At 34.6% G+C, this 17,292-nt stretch overlaps 1 non-coding gene across 1 annotated transcript in view; it reads left to right on the forward strand.

The window, feature by feature from the left end:
• The window catches only part of LOC111046391, a 33,924-nt gene extending 18,650 nt beyond the window's left edge, over positions 1–15,274 (forward strand). Inside the window, exon 3 of the transcript XR_005572488.1 lies at positions 15,059–15,274. This is a non-coding gene — a transcript (uncharacterized LOC111046391). The remainder of the gene's footprint in view (positions 1–15,058) is intronic.
• Positions 15,275–17,292: the final 2,018 nt, after the last annotated feature.

Below are 17,292 nucleotides of genomic sequence, written 5' to 3' on the forward strand. Positions count from 1 at the left end.
TCAGCAGCATCTCCCATTCATAACCCATCAAGATATCTATCCTACCAATAATTTTTTATCACCAGGGATATATTTTGTAGTTTGGGTCCAACACCAGGGCTACCATTTGCCGTGCTACCAATTTCTCCTAAATAGGTTGGATAGCATTTCACACCTATTAACCTAAAGGAAGTTAACGGCTCCAAAATGGTAGATTCTTGATAAACTATGAATGGATCTATTGCTTATGAATGAGAAATCCAGTTTTCAGAGCAAACCAACTTATAATCTTCAGAAGAATTTTGGCAATATACAACACAAATCCACAAAACAATACCTTACACACTTAAGCATCTAACATCATTACAAGCTAAATACTTATCCATTTATATAGTTGAAAAACAATGGCTGAAGGCTTGTAGACACAAAACAATTTATGCAAAATTAGAACACCATAAAACTGTTCAAAACTCAATTTAAAACATTAAAATTCAATTAAACAGAAAAATATTCAGAGAACACAAAATTAGAACACATAGCCAGCCACCATTTTTTAGAGAGAAGACCTAACAAGTACAGAGTAAAGCCCCACCTCAAAACCAGTGTCAACGTCATGAACACGTCACCGATATTAGATTCCAAAAATTATAAATTACAAATTTAGAATTTACATTTTACATTTGTTCTCAATAAAACTTTATTTTGAAACTGTTATTTTAAATTTATATATATCCTCTATATTTATAATGATCTATTTATCTGTTAATTCTGTTAACTCAGTTTCGGTGATACCATGGAATGTGCAACACAATTATTTACGATAAATTCTCAGTTAAAAAGTTGTCCACATATCGATTACTCTGATATTTACTATCAAGTTTTATAGATCTCAAATTGAAGATTCGATTTTAATCGAGAAAAAATGTAATATTACAACATTGGTGTATGCAATTTATATTGTAGCTCTGATTTTTTAAATATATTATTTGGGTACATAAGAGAAGTCCAGAACCAATTTCTTCATGCAAAATTTCCTTGTGCTAGATACAGGGTGGCCCAAAAACCTCATATTTTCGGCTCATTTTCCGGTTTTCAGCTATTTCTGCCAAATCTCGTGATCGGACAAAAATAATTTGCTCTTGCCTTTTTTCTAGAATATGAAATTCTGAATAAAATGAGATTATTCGGAACTCTCTATCTCTAATGAGTGCTGAGTTATGATTTTTCAAAAATGAGTGAAATTTGAAGAAAAAATCAATTTTGATGAATTTTAGTTTTTGATCAACAATATCATCGGATTGTTACAATTTAGATGTATAATTCAAAATCCCTCTGGGCGTATTTTTGTGCTCTACAATCTGAGATCAGGTAGAGCGCTCTATCTCATATAGATTTCCAGGTACACCTGACAACAATGCTTCTTCTATTGTGAAGAACACCTAATTTTCAGCTTCAACCATCATCACCAACCACATTGTCCTCACATTGATATTTCGCACAATGAAATAAGTTCATGAGACTATGTTCTATAAGAATCACCCGTTAGATGCACTTCATTTCAGTATTTCCTAGTGGAGAGGCGCGCTTAAGGACACCTCAAGGATCAAAATTTCAAACACTTATAACTTTTGACACAATGCTCAGATTTTATCTTACTACACTTCATTCTTCTCGACTCGTCAAGGCGGTCAAAATCATGCATAATAAGTCGAATTCGGTTGAAAAGTGGAAAATTTATTGTTGAGTGTACTAATTTCTATATTCAAAGCTGCATGTCTTGTGAAATACTTCTGATAAAATTTCCAAATCTACTGAGGATGTGAAAATTTTCCCCCTCTACCCACTCCAATAAATAATACTTTCGATTCCAATACAATTCGAAAGTTACCGTACAGAAGATTTTAAAAATGGCAATTTCATTTTTTACATTTTTTTCGTGATTTTACTGTTGATAAAGAGTTTTTAAAACGAGTCTGATACATAATAGAAACTCACGATTGATCCCAAATTGTAGATGAATTGATCCTCTACGAGCTCAGTTGCCTAAAATCCATCTTTAATCATTTTTCCCAATCATAGAACTGCCAAAACCGTTAATATGAGAAAAATATCTACAATTTCCGATTTTTTTTCAACAATCAAATCTCACTCTACGAACATATTTTTTCATGAATCGTTTACAGCAGATGAAAGAGAAAATTCTATTGTACATTTCAAGATAAAGTAATGATTTTTATAATAAGGGGGTTACCGAGATACATTGCTTTGAATATAGAAATTGGCATTTTTTTGTGTATTGGAATATGGGCTTAAGTAAACTCAACAATACATTTTCTATTTTGCGAACGAATTTGACTTATGATGCATGATTTAGAACCGCCTTGACGAGCCGAGAAGAATGAAGTGTAGTACGATGAAATCTGAGCATTGTGTCAAAAGTTATAAATGTTTGAAATTTTGATCCTTGAGGTGTCCTTAAGCGCGCCTCTTCACTTGGAAATACTGAAATGAAGTGCATATAACGGGTGATTCTCATAGAACATAATCTCATGAACTTATTTCATTGTGCGAAATATCAATGTGAGGACAATGTGGTTGGTGATGATGGTTGAAGCTGAAAATGAGGTGTTTTTCACAGTACAAGGAGCATTGCTGTCAGGTGTACCTGGAAATCTATATGAGAGAGCGCTCTACCTGATCTCAGATTGTAGAGCACAAAAATACGCCCAGAGGGATTTTGAATCATACATCTGAATGGTGAAAATCGAAAGATATTGTTGATCAAAAACTAAAATTCATCAAAATTGATTTTTTTCTTCAGATTTCACTCATTTTTGAAAAATCATAACTCAGTACTCATTGGGGATAGAGAATTCCGAATGATCTCATTTTATTCAGAATTTTATAATCTAGAAAAAAGGCTGGAGCAAATTTAAAAAATCAGAACTACAATATAAATTGCAAGCACACCCACTTTCTTATGTCTATATTGACTGGACTAAAAATATATCAGCTATTTTCTCATTAATATCTGTAGAACAATAATTATTTCAAATATCCAATGAAAGCTATATAAAAAGAACTAAGATTTTGCTACTGCAAATATTGGCCGAAGAACTAAATAGCAGAAGGAAATTTGAAGAATGAAACCGTCCAGAATATTCCAGCAGTTGGATCAACTGAAATTCCTTTCTTTTTCCAACTTTAATACCTGTTGATGTTTCGGGTGTTGTAGAATCTTGTATGGAAGTGTTTTACAAATATGTAGGCCTATCAATGCAGTTTTTCTATGAAAATTGTTATATATATGTATGATTCTTAGACCACCGCAGATAGAAGGCTATCACACTGAAACGGTAATTTTTCCCCCAATACCCCCATACATGGGAAAATTATCAATGGGAAAATATTCAATGTTTCCATGAAAGTTCTACTGTCTATAATCATTCAACTAAACAATTCCAGGTTGCAATCATATTGACTGTGTTATAAATTAGAATTGGAACCGTTTTGGGCTTAAACCTGTAGTACTTCTCTAGAAGTTGTGTTATGTTAGATGATTGATTGATTGAATATAGCACATAGACTGGTTATAGATGAAATCGCTTTTTTAATTGAGAACCACTCACGTTATCACTTCAACACAAACCGATTCAAATTCTGTTGCAATAGAATTTAATTTAGCAAATAGGCAAGTTGCGTGCCTCTTGGATGCTAAGGCAATATTGTTTGCACGCCAGAATAATTATTGTAACAGCTGTTAGTTCGGCGGCGGCGTCAGTAGCCGAAAATCAGAAACAGCGTCGATGGACCGGACTTGAAAAAGCGCCTAAAATCTAAATCTATTACACGCTTCAACGAAGGATAGCTACAGTCAGATTCACTCCAAACTGTCAGCATCGGTTCAATGGAAAGCATTGATGTTATTTACAAGGAACGCTGACAGTTTGAAGAATGAATCTTGCTATAGGTAGACTGGTGGCGTTTACACCGCTGCAATTTTGGTAGGGTTCCTCGGGAGGGGGGGCGGTGAAGGGGGTAACGTGGGCCAATTACGTGCTACACAGATTCTAATTGATTCACTTGAGTGACAACTGTCTCAATTTTTCTCTCTCGACTGCAAAATGACGTGTAATGAAACAATGTTGAAACTTGTTAGCTAATGATTGGTGGTTGTTGGGTAGTGGGGCATTGGATGAATGATATATTTGGTGTATGTTTATTGGGTTATTCCTGTTAGGAGAAATGATTTTTTGTAAGGATTCGAAGGGATTTAGGTGGTAATTTTTTTAGTTGAATTAGGTATGGGGTGGACGATGTATTTGATGTATGCTTATTGGGTATTCAAATTAGGAGGAATAATTTGATGTATGGATTTGAAGGGAGTAAGCAGTGAAGATTGACGATACTGGAGGAAACAGCAAATGAACAGCAGTAAACTGTGAAAGAGGAATATCAGTGGAGAGCAAATGTATATAGGCCTACTGGGGGAGAGGTTGATCCAGTGGTTAGAATCGTAGGCCTAAATCTAATAGCTCAGAATAGAGGAATGATCTCGTTACTCCAATTGAAAAGGTGACTGCTGGAGGTCTGACAGTTTAGACTTTTAAATCGGTCAACCAATTTTCTGTTGGTTCAGAACTCATCAAAATTGTTCTAGTTAGATATAGTTCCAAATCTAGTTATCTATTTTTATTTGTCCAATCTATATATACAAAAGCGAAATGGCACTCACTCACTCGCAGAACTAAAAATCTACCGGACCAAAAACGTTCAAATTTGGTAGGTATGTTCAGTTGGCCCTTTAAAGGCGCACTAAGAAATCTTTTGGCGATATTTTAACTCTAAGGGTGGTTTTTAAGGGTTCAAAGTTCTTTAGCATGTATATTCTTCTTATTCCAATATCTTAAAATTATAATTGAAATGTCCATACCATATGGTTATATAGAACTATAATCTAGAGAGAGTACCTCTTCGAAACAGTTGTTCTGGTAACTAAATTAAAAATATTGTCAGGTTGGCATTAAGTTGAGTTGACTTTGTTAGGTTGGCACCAAGTTGAAGATTGAAATGCATTTATCCAGGGCCTCCTAAATACCAATTAGCCAAAATTAGCGTTTTTTTCAGCTTTTCTGCGTTTCCTCACCTTTTTCAATAATTGATGGAAATACATTAAAAAAATTCAGTACACAGGTTTAGCTGAGGTGGAAGAATTTTGTTCGCCAAAGATACGCCGATATAGTAACAGGTGTTTTTCGAGATCAAATTGACATAATACGTTCAAATTCGGTACAGAGGTTCCGCTGAGGTCTACATGCAGGCGAGCGAAGCGAGCCCGCTGATCTCATTTTTGGACGATCCAGTCGGGGGTCCAGGGGGCGGAGCCCCCTGGCTAGACGGATATGGCGAGCGAAGCGAGCCTGACGGCTAGTCATATATAAAAAAGGTTTAGGTTTTGATAATATTTTGGAGCAGCAGATGTTGAGGTGTGATGTTTTGTGTGGAAATGTTTGGCCAGAGTGTTTTCATTTTTAGTCTCTGGTATATCAAAAATCTCTAGTGTTTGCACATGAATACTATTCACTATTTCCCAATCTGATTTGTCAACCCAATTTGACAGGTTTCGTCGGCATGAGAAGGAGAGTAAGATGAATAAGATGAATTCCAGAGAGTATAGCAAGAGAATGGATTGATTACTGCACCTTCCATTGGCAGAGTCACTCTTAACAATAGTTTTACCGGTTCTTGATGTAAAAAATCAGGAGATGTTAGGAGACGTCCTGGATGAGAGCAGGTCGCGGGATGGTGTCAGAATTTTCAAGCTGTGGTTAAAATTATATTATTGCGCTATCTTCGAAGTGTTACGTCGTCCCGCATCCATCCCGCACCAGTGTGAGCAAGGCTTGAAAGGGTATGTAAATGTTAAGTTTCTCCCAATTTCACATTCTCAAGAAATAATTTCTACAGCCATTTGAGGCAATTTATTCTGTTATTCTGAGAAAACCCTTGTTCACATAGCTTCACAGCTTACCCTGATGGTCATTGGGTCATTGTCCAAGGGTTAAACTCGTTCATGGATTGGAATTTATATTTTTGAATGTATGCTTCTTGATTAATAAATAAAAGCTATTCTTAATCTATAGCTTCAAAACAAAACAAGAATCGTTATCGCTGTGAATTGTTTTTTTTTTTTTTGCATTATCACATTGAGAAACACCAAATGAATACTTCTCATCGACCCACTCAAAACTTGCATCGGTGATGAATATAAGCCTGCATGTTTGATACCTGTCAGCATCAAAAACTTGCACAATCTAGTTCGTTCTTCAATAAATCAAATCCATCAGATTCCTCCAGGAAGCATCAAGCACCATAATACCTGATTGTTGCAATTTTTGGCTCTGCTATCCGCGAACGATGCTTTGATGTTTGGTTTGGTTTGGTTTGCACGCACTGATCATCTGTGAAAAATCGCCTGATCTCGAGCACAATCTCCGAGGATATGCTAATTACCGTCCGGCTATTGCCATAATCAAGAGAACAACTGTTCGTTCTTTGATTCCATCTCTCATCTAACGAAAGAAGGGAAAGAGAGAGAAATAGATAGAGTGATAGAATCTCTACAGCTGCCGCCATTACGACGCGAAGATCTTCGAGTTGATTTTATTACATAAGGAAATAAATAATCGATTTGAGGTCGAACGAAAAGAGAAAACTCTATTGGAACGTCTATTGCAAGCGATGCATCGAGTTTTTGTAACTGAAAATAATGTGTTTATTGATTTTTGTCAGTTTGTTTCATAATAATTGTTCGAATGGGATCTCGTGTCATGCTTGTAAGAAGACATAGGTTACCAAAATAAGAGAACTAATTGGCTAAGTTTGGAAGTTTGAATTTGAATGTGCCTTCATTGATAGATCGCGTAATACGGTACAGATCATGAACAGATGAAAAGTGCATGCGTTGATAATTGGAAGATGCTGAGTGGGTGGGTATAGGCATAGAGAAACAATAGCGTAAGTAGATATCCCATGGTATAGGGCGTTTACGTCGCAACTTTTATCGCAACTTTTTTTAGCTACTTGTTATCTCAAGCCGATCACTGTTGATTATTGTCGAATTTTACTGTTTTGTTGAGGTGAGAGTGTATGAACGGCACAATATGAGAGACTACCAGTGGCACACAGCTTCGCGGTAAAGAATTACATGAATCGGCTTGAGATAACAGTAAAAGTTGCGACATAAACGCCCTATACCATGGGATATCTACTTAAGCTATTGTTTCTCTATGGTATAGGCCTATAAGGTAGGAGATTGTGGAAAATTTCAAATATGCTCGATCCTCAAAGTAGTATGAAGTATTTCTCAAGTACAGAATAGGACATATCTAACTAATCAACGATTTCTTGAATCTTGCTAAAAATGTTGGCTATTATAAATTCTAGAATGTTACTGTCAATATCGAGCTCAAAAGCTCCACACAATATTTATTCAGAAGTCGACTGGCTTTCTATAAAGGTCTACGGTATTGTACTAGTTTAAACATCCTCTACCCAAAAATATGAATGAAGTGAGCTCTTATCAATAAATTTATAAGCTTTTTGAATAAAGTGAGTCACTTATCAGAGTATTGACAATATAGTTATAGTAGCATGCAGAGCACTAGATAGAATAATATTATATGAAAATCATATTATTCAATATAGAAAACGATTACCACGATTAACAGTAATATGTTGTAGTCTTGTGAGCTGTGAGTGACTGGGTAGTTTATATCTCACCCATCCACATTGCCTGCTAAAAGTAAACACGAATTTAGCATTTCTTCAACTCTGCACCGAGTCACTTTAATGCTACAATTGTAATCGGACAAATACAGCGTGAAATATTAATTTTGAAACCGTGAAATCATATCACAGAATTCACCGTGCATTTCCATATAGAACCAGGTGGAATTTCACGCGTGTTATAGCACCCATGATACGATTTTTATGCTTGGATTCGTATCAATTCAACGGATTATCATCTTAACCAACTTCAAATAATATCAAATCGCGATTGAGTGATTCACGATTGCAGAAATGCATTCTAGAGCTGTGTTGATACAGAGTGGAGCACGAGAAAATGTATTCTATCGTGGAAATAATACACGGAGGATGGAGGATATCGTGGATTTATTCTTTAGAAGTATTAGGTCAAGCTGGAATTCTTTTGTTATTATAAGAAACCTTTAAAATGCATTCGAATTATTGAATGCATTTTCTGCAATGAAGGATATGCAGTTTATATTATATTTCTTCTCACAAGAGGTTCAATTTATTATTATATGGGTATTTTCTTATGTTGAAGATTTCGATAACATATTATTTTGTTGTGAAGTTGTGATACTAGTATATTTTTTGATCTTGTGGAACATTGTGTTAATGAAATGTTTTTTCTATGTAATGTTTTCCTTTGTTTTTCCTCCCTGTAATGGATTATGTGAATGTTCCGTTTCAAATCTGTTATTTTCGATATGTTGAGTGATTAGTATTCATGATCTTAAAATTATAATTGAAATGTCCATACCATATGTTAATATAGAACTATAATCTAGAGAGAGTACCTCTTCGGAACAGTTGTTCTGGTAACTAAATTAAAAATATTGTCAGGTTGGCATTAAGTTGAGTTGACTTTGTTAGGTTGGCACCAAGTTGAAGATTGAAATGCATTTATCCAGGACCTCCTAAATACCAATTTATCCAATTAGCCAAAATTAGCGTTTTTTCAGCTTTTCTGCGTTTCCTCACCTTTTTCAATAATTGATGGAAATATATTAAAAAAAATTCAGTACACAGGTTTAGCTGAGGTGGAAGAATTTTGTTCGCCAAAGATATGCCGATATAGTAACAGGTGTTTTTCGAGATCAAATTGACATAATACATTCAAATTCGGTACAGAGGTTCCGCTGAGGTCTACATGCAGGCGAGCGAAGCGAGCCCGCTGATCTCATTTTTGGACGATCCAGTCAGGGGTCCAGGGGGCGGAGCCCCCTGGCTAGTCGGATATGGCGAGCGAAGCGAGCCTGACGGCTAGTCACATATAAAAAAGGTTTAGGTTTTCATAATATTTTGGAGCAGCAGATGTTGAGGTGTGATGTTTTGTGTGGAAATGTTTGACCAGAGTGTTTTCATTTTGAGTCTCTGGTATATCAAAAATCTCTAGAGTGTTTGCACATGAATACTGTTCACTATTTTCCAATCTGATTTGTCAACCCAATTTGACAGGTTTCGTCTGCATGAGAAGGAGAGTAAGATGAATAAGATGAATTCCAGAGAGTATAGCAAGAGAATGGATTGATTACTGCACCTTCCATTGGCAGTTACTCTTAACAATAGTTTTACCGGTTATTGATGTAAAAAATTAGGAGATGTTAGGAGACATCCTGGATGAGAGCAGGTCGCGGGATGGTGTCAGAATTTCCATCTGTGGTTAAAATTATATTATTGCGCTATCGTCGAAGTGTTACGTCGTCCCGCATCCATCCCGCACCAGTGTGAGCAAGGCTTGAAAGGGTATGTAGATGTCAAGTTTCTCCCAATTTCACATTCTTAAGAAATAATTCCTACAGCCATTTGAGGCAATTTATTCTGTTATTCTAAGAAAACCCTTGTTCACATAGCTTCAAAGCTATTCTTATTCTATAGCTTCAAAACAAAGCAAGAATCGTTATAGCTGTGAATTGTTTTTTTTTTGCATTATTTCATTGAGAAACACCAAATGAATACTTCTCATCGACCCACTCAAAACTTGGATCGGTGATGAATATAAGCCTGCATGCTTGATACCTGTCAGCATCAAAAACTTGCACAATCTAGTTCGTTCTTAAATAAATCAAATCCATCAGATTCCTCCAGGAAGCATCAAGCACCATAATACCTGATTGTTGCAATTTTTGGCTCTGCTATCCGCGATCGATGCTTTGATGTTTGGTTTGGTTTGCACGCACTGATCATCTGTGAAAAATCGCCTGATCTCGAACACAGTCTCCGAGGATATGCTAATTACCGTCCGGCTATTGCCATAATCAAGAGAACAACTGTTCGTTCTTTGATTCCATCTCTCATCTAACGAAAGAAGGGAAAGAGAGAGAAATAGAGATAGAGTGATAGAATCTCTTCAGCTGCCGCCATTACGACGCGAAGATCTTCTAGTTGATTTTATTACATAAGGAAATAAATAATCGATTTGAGGTCGAACGAAAAGAGAAAACTCTATTGGAACGTCTATTGCAAGCGATGCATCGAGTTTTTGTTACTGAAAATAATGTGTTTATTGATTTTTGTCTGTTTGTTTCATAATAATTGTTCGAATGGGATCTCGTGTCATGCTTGTAAGAAACCATAGGTTACCAAAATAAGAGAACTAATTGGCTAAGTTTGGAAGTTTGAATTTGAATGTGCCTTCATTGATAGATCGCGTAATACGGTACAGATCATGAACAGATGAAAAGTGCATGCGTTGATAATTGGAAGATGCTGAGTGGGTAGAAGATTGTGAAAAGTTTCAAATATGCTCGATCCTCAAAGTAGTATAAAGTATTTCTCAATAGGACATATCTAATGATATCTAACTAATCAACGATTTCTTGAATCTTTGCTAAAAATGTTGGCTATTATAAATTCTAGAATGTTACTGTCAATATCGAGCTCAAAAGGTCCACACAATATTTATTCAGAAGTCGGCTGGCTTTCTATAAAGGCCTACGGTATTGTACTAGTTTAAACATCCTCTACCCAAAAATATGAATAAAGTGAGCTCTTATCAATAAATCTATAAGCTTTTTGAATAAAGTGAGTCACTTATCAGAGTATTGACAATATAGTTATAGTAGCATGCAGAGCACTAGATAGAATAATATTATATGAAAATTATATTATTCAATATAGAAAACGATTACCACGATTAACAGTAATATGTTGTAGTCTTGTGAGTTGTGAGTGACTGGGTAGTTTATATCTCACCCATCCACATTGCCTGCTAAAAGTAAACACGAATTTAGCATTTCTTCAACTCTGCACCGAGTCACTTTAATGCTACAATTGTAATCGGACAAATACAGCATGAAATATTAATTTTGAAACCGTGAAATCATATCATAGAATTCACCGTGCATTTCCATATAGAACCAGGTGGAATTTCACGCGTGTTATAGCACCCATGATACGATTTTTATGCTTGGATTCGTATCAATTCAACGGATTATCATCTTAACCAACTTCAAATAATATCGAATCGCGATTGAGTGATTCATGATTGCAGAAATGCATTCTAGAGCTGTGTTGATACAGAGTGGAGCACGAGAAAATATATTCTATCGTGGAAATAATACACGGAGGATGGAGGATATCGTGGATTTATTCTCTAGAAGTATTAGGTCAAGCTGGAATGCATTTGTTATTATAAGAAACCTTTAAAATGTATTCGAATTATTGAATGCATTTTCTGTAATTAAAGATATGCAGTTTATATCTATTTCTTCTCACAAGAGGTTCAATTTATTATTATATGGGTATTTTCTTATGTTGAAGATTTCAATAACATATTATTTTGCTGTGAAGTTGTGATACTAGTATATTTTTCTTTTTCGATCTTGTGGAACATTGTGTTAATGAAATGTTTTTTCTATTCAATGTTTTCCTTTGATTTTCCTCCTTGTACTGGATTATGTGAATGTTCCGTTTCAAATCTGTTATTTTCGATATGTTGAGTGATTAGTATTCATGATCTTGAAGTTTGGGAAAGTCTTGAAACGATCATATACAGTACTTGCAAAAGCCGGTTTTATGATCGACTACAGATGTATTTCAATATTGTTTTGTCATTGTTCATGTTTTCCATATCTTGTGTTGTGTCCCCATTATTCCCAGGTGTTCTTGTCATTGTTGCTGACTCATCATCATTCTCCTTCAAGGTTAACACTCTCGTATCTTTTACGATTGATAACTTAAATTGTCTCCGATTTCATTTTCGGCTTTTTTCGCTGTTCTTGGAGATCAAAATATTTGGTTTCCCAAATATGTTTGCTGATTTCTGCTTCAATATTATGTTGATCGCTTTTTCCTCACTCAAAGTTTTGTTTTGTTTGTTTTAGAGTTTTTTCATTGCATATTTCTTTTATGGTGGAATTGTATACTTATTTATACTAAACTAAGTGATTCTATATTATCTGAAAATATAACTTATTATATTCAATAAGTACTAGTAATTTTAGAAAATATAGAGCTGAGTTTACATCATTCTTTCCAAATAACAAAAGTAAAATTACTATCAAGGATTTTCAGATCTGTTCTTAAGTTGTCTATCATTACAATTTTTCCACAATGAAATCATATTAACAACCAGCGATAATCAATTCAATTCAATTTTTATTTCCACAAAAAAATCATATACATATCAGTTATACAAAATAACTAATAACAATAATAGTTATACAAAAACAAATCAAGGAAATATATTTCCCCACTTAGATTATAAATCCGTGTGGAAAGTTCTTAGACATTAGACATAAAAATTCTTTCCGATAGGGAAAGAATTCCTATCTAGAAAAGCCTTAAGAAATACAGGATGATCGAAATCATTTCTTGAAAAACTTTTAAATTTTACTTTTTTTAACAAAAAATAGACTTTAATAATTAAACAATAGCTTCAAATGTAGAAAATAAAATAGGTTAAATCTATTACTGATATAGGTTGGTGCTATAAGGTCGAAAGAGTTAACAGAGCGCTGCATCAAAACAAGAAACTAAACACAAGCAAGATAGATAGATAGATAGATAGATAGATAGATAGATAGATAGATAGGCTGCCTTTATTTTAACCTGGAGGGCGAAGTTAGGGCGCAGCCGGCCCTCTCTCCCACTTAACCCTCCTATACAATTCTAATGCATCTACATCAAAACATGATGAAATAATCTCTTAAATATAATAATAAGTAATATGATAGAAAAAAAATATATATATCTATATAATATAAATCAATAATTGAAAAAAAAACAATTTCATTCAATTTAGTAGAATATATTTTAGACTGAAAGAAAATAAAAAAAGTTAGAAAATAGAGTTATAGGAAATTTTTAAGCAAGAAACAAGAAAATTTCACGCAAACACACACCTTTCACACAAGCAAACACACCACGCATACACACCTCCTCATCCTATGCCCCGATCGCCCTCCCTCAGCCACGCCAAGACCTCCGCGCCGAACAGTGTCCGCCTCTCCACACTCCTCAAAGATGCGGGTAAGCTATTCCACAGTCTGCAAGCGGTCACACAGAACGACCTATTATATGTCACAGTGCGATGGATGGGAATGTTCAACAGGCTCGCACCATGCCTCGTATCTCTTCTGTTGATTCCTGCGAGGAATTGAAATTTCTGACTCAGAGACTCGTAGAGAGGAGACCCAGTTGCCAGAACCTTGTGGAGGAGCATCAGCACATGATAAATTCTGCTGTCTCGAAGCTTCAAAATACCCATCTGAGTGATGTAAGGGCTTATGTGGACGTCCAAGAAGAGAGAGAAAGAAAGAAAAAATGATGAAACACGGAAAAACTAATGGCTTATAACAAAATGAAAAATGGGAATATCTGTAGACGAATATTTAAGACGAAACCTAGGTGTACGGTGAATTGGCAAGGGCCTCCGAAGCATCCCTGCCAATGTTGAATAGCCATTGGACTATTTTTCTTCTGTAAACAGGTACACTGCGCCCCTCAGCCTCCTGGATTGATGTAGGCAAATTTCGGTAGAGGAGGTGCACAATGTGGAATGGGGTGTTATTTGCTGGAGCTAAAGTGGCTCTAGGAGTACCAAATCTGAAATTTAATCTATATGTCTAGTAAGGTAATTGTGTGGTGATTCAGTAAATATTTCTGCTTTGTAGGATTTGGTTAAAGGAGAGGAGGGTTTTTATGTATATTTGTCTGATATTAAGGACATGGAATTCGGAAAAAAGTTGTTGTGTAGGGTATCGCATGGGTTTATTTAAAATTATTTTTATTAGGGTTCTCTGAGTGACTGCAAGAGGCCGCAACAACGCCGCCGAGCGTGTGGTGATCAATTCTTGATCAAATAATTATCGAATCGTAATCGATAATAGTAACTTAAGCATTATACGATAATGTCAATAAAGTTCATGCTAGAGAATTCTATTTTCTGATCTTTATAATGCTAGTCAGAGATCCCAATCGCTATTTCTGGAATTCTTACCATAGTAGAATAGCCTACTAATAAAATAACCTTCCCAAGTCTTTGAAAATGAAAGTGATCTCCTTTTCCGTTCACTAATGCTTCTTGTTTAGGTGATTATAGACATCGTAATTGGAAGTTACTTGATTCTAATCGAGGCTTCTAAAGTTGTATTACAGAGTAATGATTTGAAATTTCCAATCTCGAATCTCGTTTTTTCTTGATGAACTGGATTAGATCGATAGTAGAAAGATGGTTTGGTTTGGTTCATCTGCCTTGTAAAGTTGTGTAATGTTCCATGATGTGTACTTTTACACCATACATGGAGTATTAGTTCAGATTAGATTAGATCATGAGATGATGGATATAATTTATTCTATAGAACAGTTATTCGTTTTTATACATTCATAGATTGACCTTCTTTCAAATTGATTGGTTCTTCTATTTCAAATTGAAAACTCTTCTTTTTGTGAATCTTCGGTTGAAGAGGTTTTGATGTCTCTAAGCAACCAGCAGTTTTCCAACTTTATGATTTAAATATTTTACAGCACACAAGCAACAATCAAACACTGATTAAAACTGAATTATACACCATCAATAAACCTTTTTCTTAATCAATAATGTAATGAAACCCCTAACTAATTCTTACACAATTTGATAACATCTTTCGTACACTTATGGAATTTCTTTATGTTTTTTACGAAATTATGCTTAAGCTCATTTATGCAAGAATGAAAACTACCAACTCGACATGGGGTATTTACAAATTTGTTCTTCATTTTCAACCGCAGAATCATAAACATCGTTTCAGTATCCTCACAAATAGAAAACAAACTGCTTGTTTTTCAGAGCCTTGGGTAATCTTCTTACTGCGCAGTATAATAACATGCCCTGTCAAAAAGGATAAGGCGAAATTTATTTTCCGAACCATTATGTAAGATTACAAAAAAGGATGAACAATAGAAACCACAGTAACCTTCATATGTGGCTGGAAAGATAGTTTTGTTGAAAAAATTCAGTAAAGAATCTATTCTTTGTGCTCAGTACCATCCAATGAATTAATGAGCAATTAACTATGTGTGTGTGGTCAGTAGACAGTAGATGAAGATGAGCTTGTGTGTTCATAGTTCACATACCTCACAAATAAGACTACACGTCCACATATGCGATTACGCAAGTCTGATACTTGAGTGTTGATACAAAATGATATATTTCAAGTTTTGAATTGATTTACTGTATAATATTAGAATTTTTCATTCACAGCCCAATGATAATATTAGAATATTTTTATAATGTTATGTTATTTTTCCTGAAATTGTGGCAGTCTTATATCTACAACAGTCTCCAACATATTGAGGGGTTCCCATACATATGACTCACTCTGTATAGAGAAAATTGATTGTCTTTTTTTAGGGCTACTTTCAACTATAAATAAAACTATAAATTTGAGTACCATTTTTAAATTATTTAAAAAGGGTACTCACTTTTTTTAAATCAAATTTTTTATTCCTACTGGATGCTGTATTGACATTTCAAAAATTCAATTCAAGATTCAAATTCTATTTTTTATTAGATGACTTATAGTTTGTTTACAGGATTAAGTTATTGGTCGAATACTCTACCTTTTGACGTACAACTGAATTTCAACCCCTCATGAGGGAGTGACTAAGGGTTGTAACTTGAATATTTCAAATGTAAACACCCTTTGTGTGTTACATCATTTTAAAAGCCTCTTTGAAACAAGAAAGATGGCATCAATAAAAATGTTCTATGATACTTTTATTAGAAATGGCAGCTGATTGACGTTTTAGTTTTTAAAGAAATGATTGGATAAAAGCCATTTTGGACACAAGTATCATAGAACATTTTCATTGATGTCATCTTGTTTCAAAGAGGCCTTTAAAATGATGTACCACACAATGGGTGTTTACATTTAAAATATTCGTGTTACAACCTCTTATAAGGGGTTGAAATTCAGTTGTACGTCTAAATGTAAAGTATTCGAGTATTCGACTAATAACTTATTCTGAAAGTTACAGTGTTGTATCTACAACAGTCTCCAACTTATTAGGGGGCTCCCATACATATGACTCACTCTGTATATAATAATAATAAACTTTATTGCCAAAAACAATGCATACAAAATAATACTCAATCATCTAGAACATGAACTAATAATAATAATAATGATAATAATACAATTATGAATATTATATACATTTAATTCTCTTGACAATAAATACTCTCATGCAAAGGAAGCTTCCCTGTACGCATGGAGGAGTTGCTGCAGACCTCAGAAACTCACTTATAGTAGAAAAAAAATCAATTTGTTTATAGAATTCCTTACATAATGTATCCAGTAATTAGAACTAGGAAATGAATTACGAGGCTTTCAGAAACAAAAAATAAAAGTCATACAACAAATAAAGAATAAGATGAAAGCTATCAACGGAAAAAATAGTAAGAAAAATAACTTTCAGAATTTGAGAAATGTGATCTCTCACTGAACAACCAAAAACATAGCTTCGACCGCCTCCGGAAGAAAACCGAATAGCCACTCTCTGATTAATCTACTGTACAAGGGGTACGATTGGCAAGATCTTATATTGTCAGGAAAATTATTGAAGAATTTTGGACCTAAGAATAAGAACGATTTTTGGAACATTATTAACGATAATTTTTTATTTTAATGATTTTTGAATAGCATTCACTATAGTACCATCAGAAAGATTAAAAACGAAAATGAACATTTTTCTCAATAGCATACTGAAAAGCAAGTACATTACCTATGTCTTTATTCTTATTCTATTTCCTTCATTTTTTTAGACTACTGGTTGTCAGGAGCTATATAAATTATCCGCCGATTAAACGCACATGTTTATTACAGCATGGTCTCCAAATGGCGGTGTGGCCAGTTTAAGGTCGGCGAAAGTGGAAGAGAAGAATCTTAGTTGTTGAAAAAGAAAGGGAAACTGAGGAGAGGTGCAGAGTGCAGATGTTGTCCGATGATTGAGCTATTCTCTCATCTGGCTGGCAGCTAACATCCATTAGGACCTCACTGATACCAAATTGACATGCTAACA

This window comes from Nilaparvata lugens, chromosome 11 (assembly GCF_014356525.2).
Source record: "Nilaparvata lugens isolate BPH chromosome 11, ASM1435652v1, whole genome shotgun sequence".
NCBI classification, from domain to species: Eukaryota; Metazoa; Arthropoda; class Insecta; order Hemiptera; family Delphacidae; genus Nilaparvata; species Nilaparvata lugens.